General features: G+C 43.6%; 1 protein-coding gene across 4 annotated transcripts in view; it reads left to right on the forward strand.

Moving 5' to 3' along the window:
• Positions 1-10,432: 10,432 nt before the first annotated feature.
• Positions 10,433-16,391, forward strand: part of Plekhm3 (pleckstrin homology domain containing M3) — a 160,811-nt gene continuing 154,852 nt past the window's right edge. For 3 of the 4 annotated variants that reach the window (XM_048344858.1, XM_048344862.1, XM_048344861.1), the window contains exon 1: positions 10,433-10,565. The gene's annotated coding sequence lies outside the window, so the exon portion shown is untranslated. Of the gene's footprint in view, positions 10,566-10,610; positions 10,666-16,391 lie in introns of those variants that run through there. The other variant, XM_048344860.1, reaches the window with a different exon arrangement.

A 16,391-nucleotide genomic window follows, 5' to 3' on the forward strand; every position in this document is an offset into this window, starting at 1 on the left:
ATCCTCATCCTTTCCATCTGACCAAGTAGGATTATAGGCCTGAGTCATCAATGCCCAGTTTCTACCTTTATTATTATTTATTTATATTACTTATCTTATCATTTTCTTTTCTTCATTATGATTACTTTAGCTTTATTATTGTTGTTGATATATGCTGCATATATAGGTATATATAGATAGTATATCTATCTATATCTATCTGTCTGTCTTTCTGTCTATCTATCTAGTGCTGGTGGTGGTTCTGGAGCTTGAACTCAGGTTTGAGCACCATCCCTGAGCTTTTGTGCTCAAAACTAGTACTCTACCACTTGAGCCACAGCCCCACTTTTGGATTTGGGTGGCTAACTGGAAATAAGAATCTCACAGACTTTTCTGTCCAAGCTGGCTTTGAACCATGATCATCAGATCTCAGCCTCCTGAGTAGTTAGGGTTATAGGCGAGAGCCACTGACACTTGACCTCCAGCTTTATTTTTTAAAAGATGTGCTGAGTTACTTGGACCCAAGCAGTCTCTGTACAAACTCCTGTCCCACTCAGTGTGAGTTACTCAACACTCCATTAGCTGCATGGAGGCTGGCTAGGTAGCCATGTCTTCAAGACAGCTCAGCACAATAGAACCTAGTCATGATGTCACTCTATAGCTCCTCAGCTCTCTCTCCAACACACAGAGAAAGCTCCTAGTTTCCTCTGGGACCACAGACAATGGGAAGGATCCCACAAATCCATCTCTGCAGGCAAGCCTAGAGTGCCGAGGAAAGAAAATTCATCCTGGACTCTCAGCTTTGCATAGATGGTGCTCTGCCGCATTCTCTTTCCTACTAGGTCTTGAGAAGGCAGAAAGCATCATTAAAAACTCCTACTTGCTGGTGGCTCATGCCTGTGATCCTAGCTACTCAGGTGGCTGAGATCTGAGGATCGCAGCTCAAAGCCAGCCAGGGTAGGAAAGTCCATGAGACTCTTATTTTCAACTAAACACCAGAAAACCGGAAGTGGTGCTGTGGCTCAAAGTGATAGAGCTCTAGCCTTGAGCAAAAGAGCTCACCGTCAGTGCCTGGGAAGAGTCAAATCCCTTCTACCATGTGTTTATGTACTGTGCAAAGGTCAACGCATGGAGGGAATAAGAATGTGCTTCTAATTATCTACTCAAAACTACAACACTCTTTAATCCCCCATGGAAGAGACCTGGTCCTCTGTATTGATGGGGTAAGTGGGATAAAGGTTGTCCTCAAATACAGCAGTCGAGTAACCTGTCATGAAACAAACTGTTGTGGATCAAATGAAAACAGGCATGAAAGAGTGGGGTGTAATATTTTGAATCAATCTCTACAACACCACAAATATTTATTGAACATTACAAACCTCTGTTTGGGTGATGAGAACATAATGGTGTGCTAAAACTGTCATAATTATTGTTTTTGGACTTTATGATTATTATAATGCTTACAGTCTCATAGAAAGATAATTATCAATATAAAAGCATCTTGTAACTGTAAACATTTAATTACCATAAAGTGGCATAAATAAATGTATAAAATAGAAGTCATTAACCTTAGAGAGGGCAGTAAGAGAAGACTTTCCTGAAGGTCTGACTACTGAGCTAAGAGTAGCTATCAGGGCACAGAGCATTCTATATAGAAAGATGTGGCAGGGTCCTGTGGCAGGAGGGATTATAATAAGTTGATGGTTCTAAAAAATAAGTCTGCAGTTATTGTAGCAAACAGTCAAGGGGAGCATGGTACAAGATACAGCAAGAGAAGAAGAAAGGAGTAGATGATTTGTGGGTGTTATGGCTGGTATTAAGAAACCATGTAAACAGGAAGCCTCTGGAATGCTTACTTCCGTTTCTGTTTTGAAAGACTTGCTCTACTTGTTGTAGCACAATGGATGGGGAGGACTGATTATGTCTCTAGGAGATGGTTAGAGGACTGCTGCCAAGAGAACATGGAAGCTTGCTCCCGGGCGAGGCAAGGGAAATGAAGAGAAGTAGCAGTCTGAATGGAGTAGTCCATACCAAGTTTGAAATGGGCTTGGTTAGCCCTCAGCATTGTTTTGTTTTGTCACTGTGACACTGGGATGGAATGCAGGGCCTTGCGCGTGCCAGACACGTGCTCTATCTGTACCATCAAGATACCTCCCAATCTGATCATATAAAATAATGTTTATTGAAATGAACTCCAGGAAGTGAACACAAGGGGTTGTTTTTTCTTTGTTGCTGGTTTTTTGGTTTCTTTTTGTCTTGTTCATTCATCTGTCTTTGGGAGGGCAAAGCGTGGGGCATAGAAATGAAGGGCAAAGGGTGAACAAATGCAGTAGTGGTACTAACTGGACACTACATTGAAGATGAACTCTATATACAACTTGTGACTGGGGATGGGAGGGAAAAACTGGGAGAGAGTGAGGGAAGGAGTGACATTGTCCAAAAAGAAATGTACTCATTACTTGACGTATAACTGTAATCTGTACATCACCTTTATAATAGCAATAAAAAGACATATCCTACCCTTAAGGTGGTCTGTCTGCCTGCCTGCCTGCCTACCTGCCTCTCTTCTCTCTCTCCTTCCTTTCTTTTTTGGAAGTATATCCTTATGCAGCTCAAACTAATTTTCTGCTTCTGCTAGCATAACAAGTATGTACCTCCATATCCATCCAGTTTTACATCTTATTTATTTTTAAATTTTAAATTTCATTGTAAAGGTGATGTACAGAGGGGTTACAGTTACATGAGTCAGGTACTGAGTATATATCCTTTTGAACAGTGTCACCCCTCCCTCATTCTCTCCCAGGTTTTCCCCTCCTGACCTCCCTCCCACCATAGTATACTTCATTTCCAACACAGTGCCTAGTGGGTTTTAATCTCTGCATTTTAAGAAGGAATAACTGGTGTGGGGAATTAATTGGTGGCTCACACTTGTACTCCTGGCCACTCAGGAGACAGAGCTGAGGATCATGGCTCCAAGTCAGTCCTGGTAAGAAAGTCCAAAAGACTCTAACCACCAATTAACCAGAAAAAAGCTGGAAGTAGAGGTGTGGTTCAAATAGTAGGGCTTAGCCCTGAGCAAGAAAAGCGTGGGGACAGCTCTCAGGCCTTAAGTTCAAGGCTCAGGACTGGCATACAAGGTGGGGGAGGGGATAACTGGATTGGTGATTTTTTTTCTGAAGAAGTGTAGGTATGTAGTAATAGAAAGAGCAAGTTGAAGAAATTCTCCAAGAATGTCATTCTCTCTGTCACCACAGAGTGCTGCTGTCTCCAACAACAAATTCCCAAGAAACCAAAGGGCTTGGATCCTAAGAGGAACTTGGGGGCTGTAGCCTTAGGATAAAAGAAAGTGAGCGAGACAAAGGTGTTTCCTAATTTTGGAGAAAAAAAAATAGAGCCCCTAAGCAGCAGGGGTCCCTTCTAAGTTTTTGTGAAGGTCATTTCTCAGTATGGTAACTTCTGGCTTTCCCTGCAGTGTCTGTAAAGACAGTGCTTCAACAAAGGGGACTAGAAGGGGCTGTTTTAGAGCCATTAGCATCCCCCCATCCCCCATAGTCCCATTAGCAGGCCTTATTAAACCAACTCAGACAAAAAGCAAAGATGCCCTAGTTAATGGAGAGTCTCCCATAATTACTCTGCTCTGCTGCTTCTTTTAGGGTCTGAATGGTCTTTAAATAATGTTTCTCTTGCAGTGGTCATAGACAATGACCTAGCAGTCTGCTTTAAGCGGTACCAATCCCATTAGCTGAAGAATAGCAAAGCTCTGTGTGGGTCTTGTTGTGCCAAGGAGGAAGGGAGGGCAGAAAGGAGGGAGGGAATGATGGAGAGACAAACAGACAGGCACAGACACACAGAGAGAAGCTAAGCTTATGTGGGCATTAAATCTGGATCTCCTTTGCACACTCATCCCTCCTGGGAATTTATCATATCTCTGTATGTATCAGGTTATGGAGTGACAGCCTGTCCTTCCTGAAAATGGCATGAGACACTTTCAAATGCACTACACATTTCTCAGTAGAATGTAGTGATGGTACAGTGGTGGTGGTGGTGGTGGTGGTGGTGGTGGTGGTGGTGGTGGTAGTGGTAGTGGGGTGGTGTGTGTGTGTGTGTGTGTGTGTGTGTGTGTGTGTGTGTGTGTACTGGGGCTTGAACTCAGAGCCTGAGTGCTGTCCTTTTGCTTTTACATTCAAGGCTAGTACTCTACCACTGGATGCACAGCTCTACTTTCGGCTTTTGGCTGGTTAATTGGAAATAAGAGTCTCACAGATTTTCCTGCCTGGGCTGGGTGCAAACTGCAAACATCAGATCTCAGCCCTTGAGTAAGCTAAGATTACAGGCATGAACCACCAGTGCTTGGTGAGGTTAGTTTCTTATACACACATTATTAACATTCTGTCTATTGGGAAACAACTTTCATTTTCATAATAATTCATTAAGATGCTTGTAATAAAAAATCATGCAGGAGGAACTGAACTCAGTGTTTGGGCATTGGTTTTGTATCTGTGATTCCAAGTCTGGTTAAAAAAACAACAACTGGATGATGTAAAAGCTTACATGGACCTTTGGGTGGTGTTGGGGGAAGATTTTTAGATCATATGAAAATGGAAACAGAGATTAGGCTCTTTAGGATAGGACTAGATTTTGGATTAGATTTTGAAAAATAAAGAAGTTAACAAAAGCCCTTTATAAAACCTTGAAAATCAAATAAAATAGAATGCTGGAATAGAAGTCTTCAACAATACAAATATACAATTCTTATTAGATCTTGTGATGGGCCATCATCATGCTTTGCAGTATAAATAACAAGAAGTATAATCAGCAAGGCACTACTGGTTCACATCTGTAATCCTAGCTACTCAGAGGGATGAGATCTGAAGATGGAAGTTCAAAGCCAGCTCAGGCAGGAAAGGCTGTGGCATTCTTATCTCCAACTAACCACCAGGAAACTGGAAGCTGTGGTGGCTCAAGTGGTAGAGTGCTAACCTTGGGCAAACGGTTCAGGGATAGCACCCAGGCCCTGAGTTCAAGCCCCAGGATTGCCCCCCCCCCAAATAAACAACAAGAAAAAAAAGTTGATCTTCAATAAACCCTCCAAGTACCCTCCTTAGACCCAAGCGTGTGAGCCACTGATTTGTGTTTGATGCTTCAGGCCTGAAGCATTCTGGCTAACTCTATTCATGGCCAAGCAGGTCATCTCCTTCAATCTCTTCCTTCTAGGCTAAGCATCCAGGGCCTCAGAATTCCCTATCCTTCCAGGTCTGAGGGCTACACACGACTTTTAGCCAGGGGTTGTCATGCTGGGGGATGGCCAGCTATCAGTCTGTTCCTGCTATGGTCTGAGTACTTCACCTCAAAACCCATATGTTAGAAACTTAATACCAGCATTCATTTGGTATGCTATTTAAAAATGGAGACTTCGGTGGGGGGGGGGTAATTTGGATGAGGTGAAGTCATGTAAGTAGGTCTGTGAGAAGAGCCATTAATGACTTTGTAAGAGGAGGAAGAGAGTATGGTGGTTCTGTCTTACAGATGAAACACACCACATAGCTAGCTAGAAGGCCCTTCACACATGCTGGTGTTGTGCTCATGGACTCCCAGCCTGAAGAACTAGGAACTACTCTCTGTTCTTTATAAATTACTTCATCTTGGGTGTTTTTCTATAACAACATAAGGTGGATTAAAGCAGTCCTCTTAGGCCTGAGCAGAGACTATATAGCTGGAAAGCAGTAGATGACATTAGGGTGTGGCTACTAAGAAGTTAAGGTTATATGTGGGTCTTTTGTGTGAAGAGCAGGGCTTGGGCTGGGAAACTGAAGGCACCTCTCTGTTCTCTTACTTTGCTGTGCTGGCCATTTAGGATTTATTTTAGTGAAACAAATCTTTGCTTTTTGAAGCTTTTCTGGCAATTTAATTCTAAGCACCCATCAAAGTTTTTGTTTTTATTAATACAACCAGGAAAGGCCAATCTCAGGGTTTATTCTTTTTTTTTTTTTTTTTTTTTTTGCCAGTCCTGGGCCTTGGACTCAGGGCCTGAGCACTGTCCCTGGCTTCTTTTTGCTCAAGGTTAGCACTCTGCCACTTGAGCCACAGCGCCACTTCTGGCCATTTTCTATATATGTGGCGCTGGGGAATCAAACCCTGGGCTTCATGTATACAAGGCAAGCACTCTTGCCACTAGGCCATATTCCCAGCCCCTCGGGTTTATTCTTGGTAAGCTATTTTGTAGAAAGAGAGAAGTGGTAAAAGCCACTATTTTGTTATTATTCTACTTTTTGCACTCTTCTTTAGTGTATTGTCTTTTCACATTTTTCTGATTCAATGAAATGTCATTTTCCCACTACTCAGGAGGCTGAGAACTGAAAATCACAGCTCAAACAAAGCTAGCCTGGGTATAGAAGTCCATGAGACTCTTATTTCCAGTCAATTATCAGGAAGTCAGAAGTTGAGGTGTGATTCAAATGGCAGAGTGCCTGTCTTGAATGAGTGCCTATCTTGGATTCAAGCATTAGAGCAGGTTTTTGAGTTCAAGCCTCAGTACTGGCACAAAAAAGTCATTTCTTAGCAGGTGAATGTAACTAAGCACTATTATAAACTCTAAATGTAAATTAACATTTTACAACATTTGACAGAGGAAAATTATTTCTATTATGATATTACTATCATCATTATCATCTCCATTTACTCTAGGGAAAATGAGACTGAGAGAAGTAACAGTTTTTGTGAGTCTCAATGTAATGCTACTACTATTCAATCTCTGCTTTTCTACCTCAGTTCTATTCATCCTTCAAGTCCTGCTCAAATCCTTTTAGAGTCCTATCACAACAGTCAAGTCTGTTTTATTCTGAGCTAGTTGGGTTCCCTGCCATTAGTACTTCCCAGATATTTACTGTTTCTGATTGCTAGAAATCTCCTCACATGATCATCTAAAAGTAGATGACTAGACTCTTGATTGACAGCTGAGTGGACAGGAGACTGCTTTCCCAGACCAATTATGGTGGACTCTGATATGTTGTCAAGAACCTTTCCCCAGTAAAAAGGACTTGCTGCCCCAGTTGCTGAGAGTGCTGGCTGGCTATCGATTGCCCCCAGGGGTCATCCCCTTCAGAGATGAGTCAACTCCAGAAAGATGCCTTGCCCAGGGCTAGGCCACCTCTCAGAGAGGCCCACATGCAATTCTGTGGTGTGGGGCTGCAGAGTCTTGGCCATCTCACAATGCTTCTACTGATTCTTGAGGCCTTCCTGTGCACACCTCAAACTCTGTCTTCTGCGATGTCACATCTAGACCTTGAAATGAAGCATGGTGAATCTTTGCACCATAGAAACTGGTGAACACTAATCAAAACCTCTAAAGTTGTCAGTTAATTTATCAGTACAACACTATGCCAGACAGGATTCAGAATTACCTTGAAGCCTCTGAGGCTCACTCTATCTCTGAGGTTATTGAGGGAATAGCTGAGGCTATTGTTGGCATGAAGGCTATAGTTTTTTCTCTTCCAGATTCGACTTCCCTCCATCCCTTGCCCACACAGTGATTCCAAGAGCTTTATCCTTTATGCTAAACTCTTTCAAAGTCTGCCAACAACTCTTAATACTCTTAAAGTTTACCTAAACTTTGCAGATTACTTAGATTTATTAAAATTTCCCCAGAAAGAAGTTGAAATGACATCATTCTAACTGGTTCTGTTGTACATCAAGACAGTTTTAACTTCCTAGGCAATTCTCTTGACCAGTAATCTCTTAATAGAGTTCTCAGTTAACAGCAGCCATTATATAAGCAATTGTTCCTCCATAAACCATACCTAGTGGACAATGAATTTCTGTAGCGTATGTTCATTATGTAGCTACTTTCAACATACCTGGTTGAAGGGTTTTTTTGTGTGTGTGAACTGTTATTACATATTCTTGGTTTAAGGAACTTTGGTAGGCGGTGATGGTCAATGTGATAGTTGGTGGTGGTGATGGTAGATGCGGTAATGATGGTTGTTGGTAGTGGTAGATGTAGTGATGGTGATAGTGGTGGTAGATTTGGTGATGGAGGTTCTTGGTGGATGTGAATATGGTGACGAAGATAGTGGTGGTGGATGTGAAAGTGGTGGTAGCTGTTAGTGGTGGTGGTTGTGTTGATGAAGGTAGTGAATCTGAAGGTAGTAGATATGGTAGTGATGGTTGTGTTAGGGCTGACCTGAAAACTGGAGTAACTAAATATAAGTTTTAGTGTTAAAAATTATAACAGCTTCTAAACCCTGGTGATGACTCGATGATAGAGGGCTGCACCCCCACCCGTGAGACTAGTTTCTTGTAGTTTGACATTTAAAAATGTAGAGAGCACTTGTTCACATCTATACCTGGGTAGCAACCATGGTAACGGACAGTAAAAATGATCATAATCATAGACTATAGAAATAACCATAATAGTAGTAGAAATGCCATGGTAACTGTCAGGTTGGTTTACTTATGATTGAGTACTGGATTGTTTTAGCCTGCTCAAGCTTGCTTAGTGGTAATGGGAAAACATGGTTGCAATTGTTAAAATAAAGTTGGTACTAGGTCAGCCTGACCGCAATATTCTGCTTCTGTAAACGGCTTGCTTAACCCATTTGTGACTTGCTCTACCCCCTGCACTAATCCCCTGCATCAGTGCTACGTGACCACCTGTTGTCAATTCCTAATATCGAGGCCAGTTCCCAATATCAAAGCCAAAATGGATAACTGAAAGGGTAGATGGCCAATAGAAATAGGACAAGACTTGCTTGCTAAATGCCATCCAATCAAGTATCTGCCAAGTTGGAAGTACCCGGCTCCTATTGTAATCACAGTAAAAATCCTGCCTATCTGAGGGCGGGGACTCTCAATCCAGATCCACTAGGTCGGTGATGGTTCGAGTCCAGGCTCGAGCTTGCAATAAAGACTCTCGTGCATTTGCATCGGTATCGGCTCCTTGGTGGTCTTTGGGGACCGGAAATCTAGGCATAACAGTTGTCAGTGATGATGATTGTGGGAGATATGAATGAAGTGATAATCATGGTGGTGGTGGTGAATCACTGAATATTTTTTGTGGGTGAAAATCAATGATAGCTGGCACCTATGGCTCACAGCTGTAACCCTAGCTATTTGAGAGGTGAAGAACAAGAATGTCAAGGATCCAGGACAGCACAGGGAGAAAAGTCCACAAAACTCTCCACAGAGGGAAGCTAAGATGCTATGGCATGCACCTGTGATACCAGCAAAGGACAGAAGCCCAAAGTAGGTGGATTGCAGTTCAGGTGCTCAATGAGCATGGGGTGTAATATAGACCCCATCTTAAAAATAACCAGTGAAAACAAGGTTAAAGACATGGCTCAGAAGTATCATATCAGCTCAGCATGTGTGAGGGGCCTCTAAATTCAAAATCTAGTACTGAAAAAGAAAAAAGACTAAAATATGTAGGAATCGGCAGCCTAGAAACCTGGTCATTCAGTAGCACACACACACACACACACACACACACACACATTTTATATATAAAAATGAACCCAAAATCTGTGTCTTAGGATAATTTATAGGTGACACTGTGGCAGAGATGAAAAAGCCAATAAAGTAAAATTTTTAAAAATGTGTAATTAAAAAGTGAGAAAATGACAAATCAGCATCCTACTTTGGAGATGAACGCAGGAAACCGCCAGGAAGGTCTGTCTAACCAGACCAGTACATCCTTGCAAAGTAGCCAGTCACAGTGCACATCATGCGCCACCCACACACACACACACACACACATACACACCCCAAGGACACACACACACACACACACACACACACACACACACCCCAAGGATTGTTTTACCGGGAACCTGCTGCCCTTTCAATTTGTGAAAGGTTCTCCAAGTCCCGCAGGCCTACTTTTGGAAAGAACTCTCTTACTCTCTTTTTGTGCAGGTCCTGGGCTTGAACTCTGGGCCCGAGTGCAGTCTCTGAGCTTTTATTTAGTTTTTTGCTCAAGGCCTGTGCTGTACCACTTGACCCACAGCTTCACTTCCAGCTTTTTGTTTTCTTTGTTGGTAGTTAATCGGAGATGAGAGTCGCACCGGCCGGCTTAGAACTGTGGTCCTAGGATCTCAGCCTCCTGCTTGGCTAGGACGGCCGGCGGGAGCCGCGGCTGCCCAGCAAGAACTCCAATTCTCTCTGACAAGAAAGCCCGGTATTTTATTCCCAGTGCACACGTGCGTTTGAGCTGTTGGTAGGGAGCAGCAGGTAAGTGTGCGGCACCCGCCAAGGCTTTTCCCGATGTGAGAAAACACCGACACGGGGAAGCCGGGCGGGTCTGGCCGGGCGGCCTCCCCCCCCCCCCCCCTACCTCTCTATCCCCCCCCCCCCCGCCCCCGGGAGGAGACTCCCGCCTTCCCGGCCCGGAACCTTAGGCGTCGGGGTCCGGCTGCCGGGGGTGCCGAGGGGGACTCCTTTAAGCGCGGGACCGGGCGCAGCCGCTTGTAAACAGAGCCGGCGGCAGGGAGGTCGAGGTGGCCGTGCTGTCACCGGGCGGCGGGCGGCTGCCGAGGCGGTGCCGCCGACCCCAAGCTGCAGCCCCCCCCCCCCGGGGCAGGACGATCCACGGGGTGAGCACCCGCGGGCGGCAGGCGGGGCGCGAGGGAGGCCGGGGCGCGCGGATCCCGGGGCGCGGCGGGGCGGTGATGGTGCGGTTTCTCCAGGCGCCGGGTGCGTGGTGGGGTTTGCGGGTTTCACGTCGCGCTGGAGACCGCGCCGCCTGGCTGTGGGCCGCGGGCGAGGGCCGCCTGCGCCCTGCCTCGTCCGCGTCGTGCTGTGACATGCTGGGGGTTTGAAGGGAGCTGACCTAGGCGATGCCCTCTGGTGCACTGAGGGTCGCCGAAGGCGAAGCCTCAGCCCGCATCCCGCTTCCCTCTCCTCGGCGCCCCCCCCCCCGCCCCCGGCCCAGGGGCTCCCGGAAAAACGACCTGCCGGTTCTTTTTGCCCATTCGGGGCCATTCTGAAGGTGTAGTCAAGAACGCCCCAAGTCTGAAGGGAAGTATGGGTTGATATGACTATGAAAGGATTACTAAGCTAAAAAAAAAAAAAAATCAGGATAAAGGAGATCACGCCCAGCTGCTTAAAGAAAGAAAATCTATCAAGGTATACGGTTGGATTGGCTCATCAGGACTGGTCTATGTGAATAGCTGGCAAAGCTGGACACGTTTTAATTTACCAGGCTAAACGGAGGTTGAGCTACGCACTTGTTAACTTCCTTTGCTCCCTCCCCACCCCCACCCCTTATTTTCCTTCTTGAAAGAAGCTAGAGAAAACACCTAAGGTGGTGGTGTTGTTTAAGTAATCGCCGGGCACCAGTGCCTGACTTCTGTAATCCTACTCAGGAGGTGAGATCTGAGGATCACAGTTCAAAGCTACCTCTGGCAGGAAAAGTCCATGAGACTTATATCCAGTTAACTAGCAAAAAAGCTGAAAGTCGACGTGTTCAAGTGGTGAAGTGCCAGCTTTGAGGGAAAGAGCTAAGAGAGAGTGCCCTGGCCCTGAGTTCAAGCTCTAGTACTAGTACACAAAAAGAATACGTTAGTAGTTATAATGATTTGTAATGTGTATTTATAAAATGCTTTATTATAATTTGCCATGTATACATTATAACTGATGTAGCTAAAATATTGTTTTGTTTTTATTAATGTCAAGAAAATGACTTAACAAAAAATGACTATAACATACAGTCTTTGGAAAGATTAGTAGAGGCGCGTTGCTGGTGGGACATGCCTGTAATTCTAGCTCCTCAAGAAGTTGAAATCTGAGGTTTAGGGTTCAGCTTCAGCAGGAAAGACCATGAGACTCTTATCTTCCATTAACCACTAGAAAACCAGGAGTGAAGCTGTATGTAACTCAAGCTGTAGAATTTTAGCCTTATGAAAAACCCACAAAACTTAGGGACAGCACTTGAGCCCTAGCATTCAAGCCACAGCATTCAAGCCCCAGAACTGACTAAAAATCAAAAGTTAGGGACAGTGCTTAGGCTCCGAGTTCAAGCCCCAGGACTGACAAAACAAGTGAGCTACTTTGGTCAGGTAGCCTTTTGGTTAGATAAATATTAGAGTATGTCACACATAGAGAGGTTTACAAAAAGCATGTGCCAGGAAATAATATTAATGCTTGATCAGTTTGTCTTTACAGTGACTATTTTTGCAGTGTCATGTTTCAAGTAAGAACTTTGGTTTAAGTTCCTTCTCGGTCATTTCCTAGTTGTGTCATCTTGGACAGTTTTCTTAGTTTTGCTATTTTGAATCTGTAGAATGGGAATGATAGCTGCACTGACCTCTTAGGGGGGTTGTGAGGATTAAATGACTATATTTAGTATATAGAACTTACTGTATATATATATATATATATATTTGCTAATAAATAACTAAAATAAAAACATACCAGTGTTGAAAAGTAGAATGATCACCAAAACTTAGGGAAAGAGAAGGGAGAGTTATTATCCTATAGAGTTTCAGATTTGTAAGATGAAAAGTTCTTTTAGAGATTGGTCCTTGAGAATCTAAGTATACTTAACCAAACAGAGTACACTTAGACTTAGGATGGTAAATTTTACATGTTTTTTTTTTTTTTTTTTGCCAGTCCTGGGCCTTGGACTCAGGGCCTGAGCACTGTCCCTGGCTTCTTTTTGCTCAAGGCTGACACTCTGCCACTTGAGCCACAGCGCCACTTCTGGCCTTTTTCTATATATGTGGTGCTGGAGAATTGAACCCAGGGCTTCGTATATACGAGGCAAGCACTCTTGCCACTAGGCCATATTCCCAGCCCTTTTACATATATTTTACTACAATTAAAATAAGACAACAAAGTTATATATTCAGAATCCTCACTAACACGGAGCAGTTTCTTCTACGGAGCAGTTTCTTCTACAGCTGTTGGTTGGGAATGTGGCTTAGTGGTAGAGTGCTTGACTAGCATTCATGAAGCTCTGGGTTTGATTCCTCAGTTCCACAGAAAGGGCACTGTTGCTCAACAGAGTGCTAGCCTTGAGCAAAAGAAGCTCAGGGACAGTGCCCAGACCCTGAATTTAAGCCCCAGGACTGGCAAAAAAAAAAGTTCACATTTATTGAACATTTCTTAAAGATTTGACAAACTAATTCCAATTTAGCCTTTCTGTAACCTTTTGAAAAGACTTGAACTCAAGCCATTCATTTATATATTTAAGAAGCAGGCCAGATAGATGGATGCTACTTTAATTACTATTTCAGAAGACATGATCTGAATAGGAACTTGGACAAGTTTAGAGCATTTGGGCATAGTTTTTATGATTCCCTATCTCCAGACAGTTTCCAGGAGCACCAGCTAACAGCTGCTGCTTCTTGTATTTTCTCTTTGGCTCCCCTTTCTGTTTTCACTTTGCCCTATGCTAGCATACCCATAGAGAAGCACAGAAACTATTGCCACCTTGGCTGCTGTCTGGTAGTCTGTCTGACACTCTCTCTTTCTGTCTCACTCTGTCTCTGTTTGTCTCCTTCCCCCTCTCCTTCTCCCTCCTCTTTTTTCTCTCTCTCACCTCATGCTCTTTTTTCTCCTCTCTGTTCATCCCTATCTATCTGGCTACTAGCCAAATGCTGGTTTGCTCCACGGGGACTATTAACCCCTTAAAAGAAAAGACCTAGAGGAATATCTAGCAAGTAGATTTGGTTCATAAGGAATTGAACCATTTTCTAGGTTGTGGGACAAGCTGAAGAATCTAGAGACTTCAATAATGAATAGAGTGTGACAAAAATAACTCCTAACAATAGAGTTCACAAACTGCTCTTATTTCACTAGCTTCTATGGGTCATAATGTACACTGAAATGCCCACACAATTTAACTTCCTCCTGACCAGAGGCAAACCCATCATTGGTCTATGAGTGTAATTAATCCTGGTGGTAGTATGAGTTAATGAGCAAAAACCAAAGTCAGAAGACACGTCAGGCTTGGGGGTAGAAGTGTGGCTCAAGTCGTAGAAGGCTAGCCTTGAGTGAAAAACAAAAGTTACAAGGAAAGCCCCCGAGTTCAAGCCCTAGTAACCTCCCCCAATAAGAAGAAATGTCAGGCTTACATTTTAATTGGATTTCCAGTTACAAGCCATAGTTATATTTGGTAGAAATCTATTTATCCAGTTATTTTGAGTAGGAAACCAATTTATAATTCAGTATAAGTAAACTGTCCTTTTATTGTGTTAACCAGTTTAATTAGATTTAACTAATTGGGAAATTCACTTTGTGATCTGCAATGGGATTATGCATTATAGGCTAGAAAATAGATTCCTATTGCCTGGTAGGAACAGAATAGGTTAAAAAATCAGAAATATAACCTGGAATTTTCATATTTCAGGAAATTAGCTAAACAATCTCTGCACATCTGTTTTTGATCCATTTGGCTAGCACTTAAACTTTTCGAGAACAGTTTCTCTCTTACTTTGAGGTATCCATTCAGTCCTTGATTCAACAAGGACTGAGTGCTTGTTTTGTATCATAATGCTGTACTTGGAGTCAGTCATAGACCTTGCCCTCCTGAACATCAGAGTCTGCTTGGGAGACAGACAAATGACTAGGTCCTTATCAAATTGCATGCATTGAAGGAAGCATTACAGTGGAGAAAATCTGGGTGCTATGAGAGAGTCTAAAAAGACACTCAAAATGGACCAGGGAGGTCAGAGAAGTGATTCCCTAGACTAGATGCACCTTAGACTTGAAAGCAGAATCAGAATTAGCCTGTGTGTGTGTGTGTTAGTCTTGAATTCAGGGCCTGAGCACCATCCTGGAGGTCTTTGTTTGTTTTTATTCAAGGCTAGTGTTATATCACTTGAGCCAGAGCTCCACTTTTGGCTTCTTTGGTGGTTAATTGAAGATAAGAGTCTCATGGACTTACCTTCATGGGCTGACTTCAGACCACAATCCTCAGATCTTAGCTTCCTGAGTACCTAGAATTAGAGATGGGTGACTCTAGCATCCAGCTAGAGTTAGCCACTTTTCAAGCATAGGAAAGAGATGGTGCTGGTGAAGATCAAGATGATGGAGGCAGAAGGACATATTCCATGCAGAGGACATGGGATAGTTAAGGAAGCATGTGGAGAATTCTCATTTTTGTAAATTCTTTATGTCTGGTGACAGTGGGGTCGTGTTGTCAGGCCAGAGAGGAAGATTCAAGAGGTAATTCCATGGGCTGGGGATATAGCCTAGTGGCAAGAGCGCTTGCCTCGTATACATGAAGCCCTGGGTTCAATTCCCCAGCACCACATATACAGAAAATGGCCAGAAGTGGCGCTGTGACTCAAGTGGCAGAGTGCTAGCCTTGAGCAAAAAGAAGCCAGGGACAGTGCTCAGGCCCTGAGTCCAAGGCCCAGGACTGGCAAAAAAAAAAAAAAAAAAAAAAAAAAAAAAGAGGTAATTCCAGGAAGTTTGGTGGCCATGAGCTCTTCCAAGGTAGTAGTAAAGAATATATGGTTTATCCAGAAAGCAACAGGGTTTTAGTTTCAGAACAAAGGTTCATTTGGGTTGCAGTTCGATAGGTGGATCAGAGGAGGATCAGACTGATGAAAGTGGTGGTGACCTTTCTATGTTTGGGCCAGGGCATAATCAGACTGCTTCTGGTGTGTGTGTGTGTGTGTGTGTGTGTGTGTGTGTGTGTGTGTGTGTGTGTGTGTGTGTGTGTGTAGGAACGGATGGTGACAAGTAGATTCTGAAAATATGAAGGAGGAGGAATTTCCACAGAAACTTAACAGGGAGGAAAAACGTATGTATTTTAGCTGTTGCAGAGCTTGGGAGGCAAAAACAGGTTTTATATATCGGTTCTTCTTTGATAAGAGCTACTCCTTTTAAGACTTGGACATAATTCCTCCATTCCAAGACCATGTTCCAGAAGGTTCTTGAACAACACAGAAAGGAACCTTTGAGTAAATTAAAACCTTACCTCAGAGCTTCTTAAATGGATGGCTCCCATCACTATCTCCACCGGTTTGTTGGTTTAAAATAGGAGGAGATCAAAGAACGTGTGTTAGGTACCAAACATATCCATGGGCATCCTGCACCCCACTTAAGAGTTTGCAGAGCACCACATTGTGTTATTTGACTTGCATTCCAAAAACACTTTTGAAAGTGAGGCAGATAGCTTTATTTGCCTTACAATGCAGACAAAGTAACTGAAATTTAGGTTCAAGTGACTTGCCTATATTTACACTTCTGGTAGTAGTACATAGACCACAGTCTTCTGGGCTGGGGATATGGCCTAGTGGCAAGCGCTATTGCCTCGTATACATGAAGCCCTGGGTTTGATTTCCCCAGTACCACATATACAGAAAATGGCCAGAAGTGGCACTGTGACTCAAGTGGCAGAGTGCTAGCCTTGAGCAAAAAGAAGCCAGGGACAGTGCTCAGGCCCTGAGTCCAAGGCCAAGACACAG

The sequence above is a fragment of the Perognathus longimembris genome, chromosome 4, assembly GCF_023159225.1.
Source record: "Perognathus longimembris pacificus isolate PPM17 chromosome 4, ASM2315922v1, whole genome shotgun sequence".
NCBI lineage: Eukaryota > Metazoa > Chordata > Mammalia > Rodentia > Heteromyidae > Perognathus > Perognathus longimembris.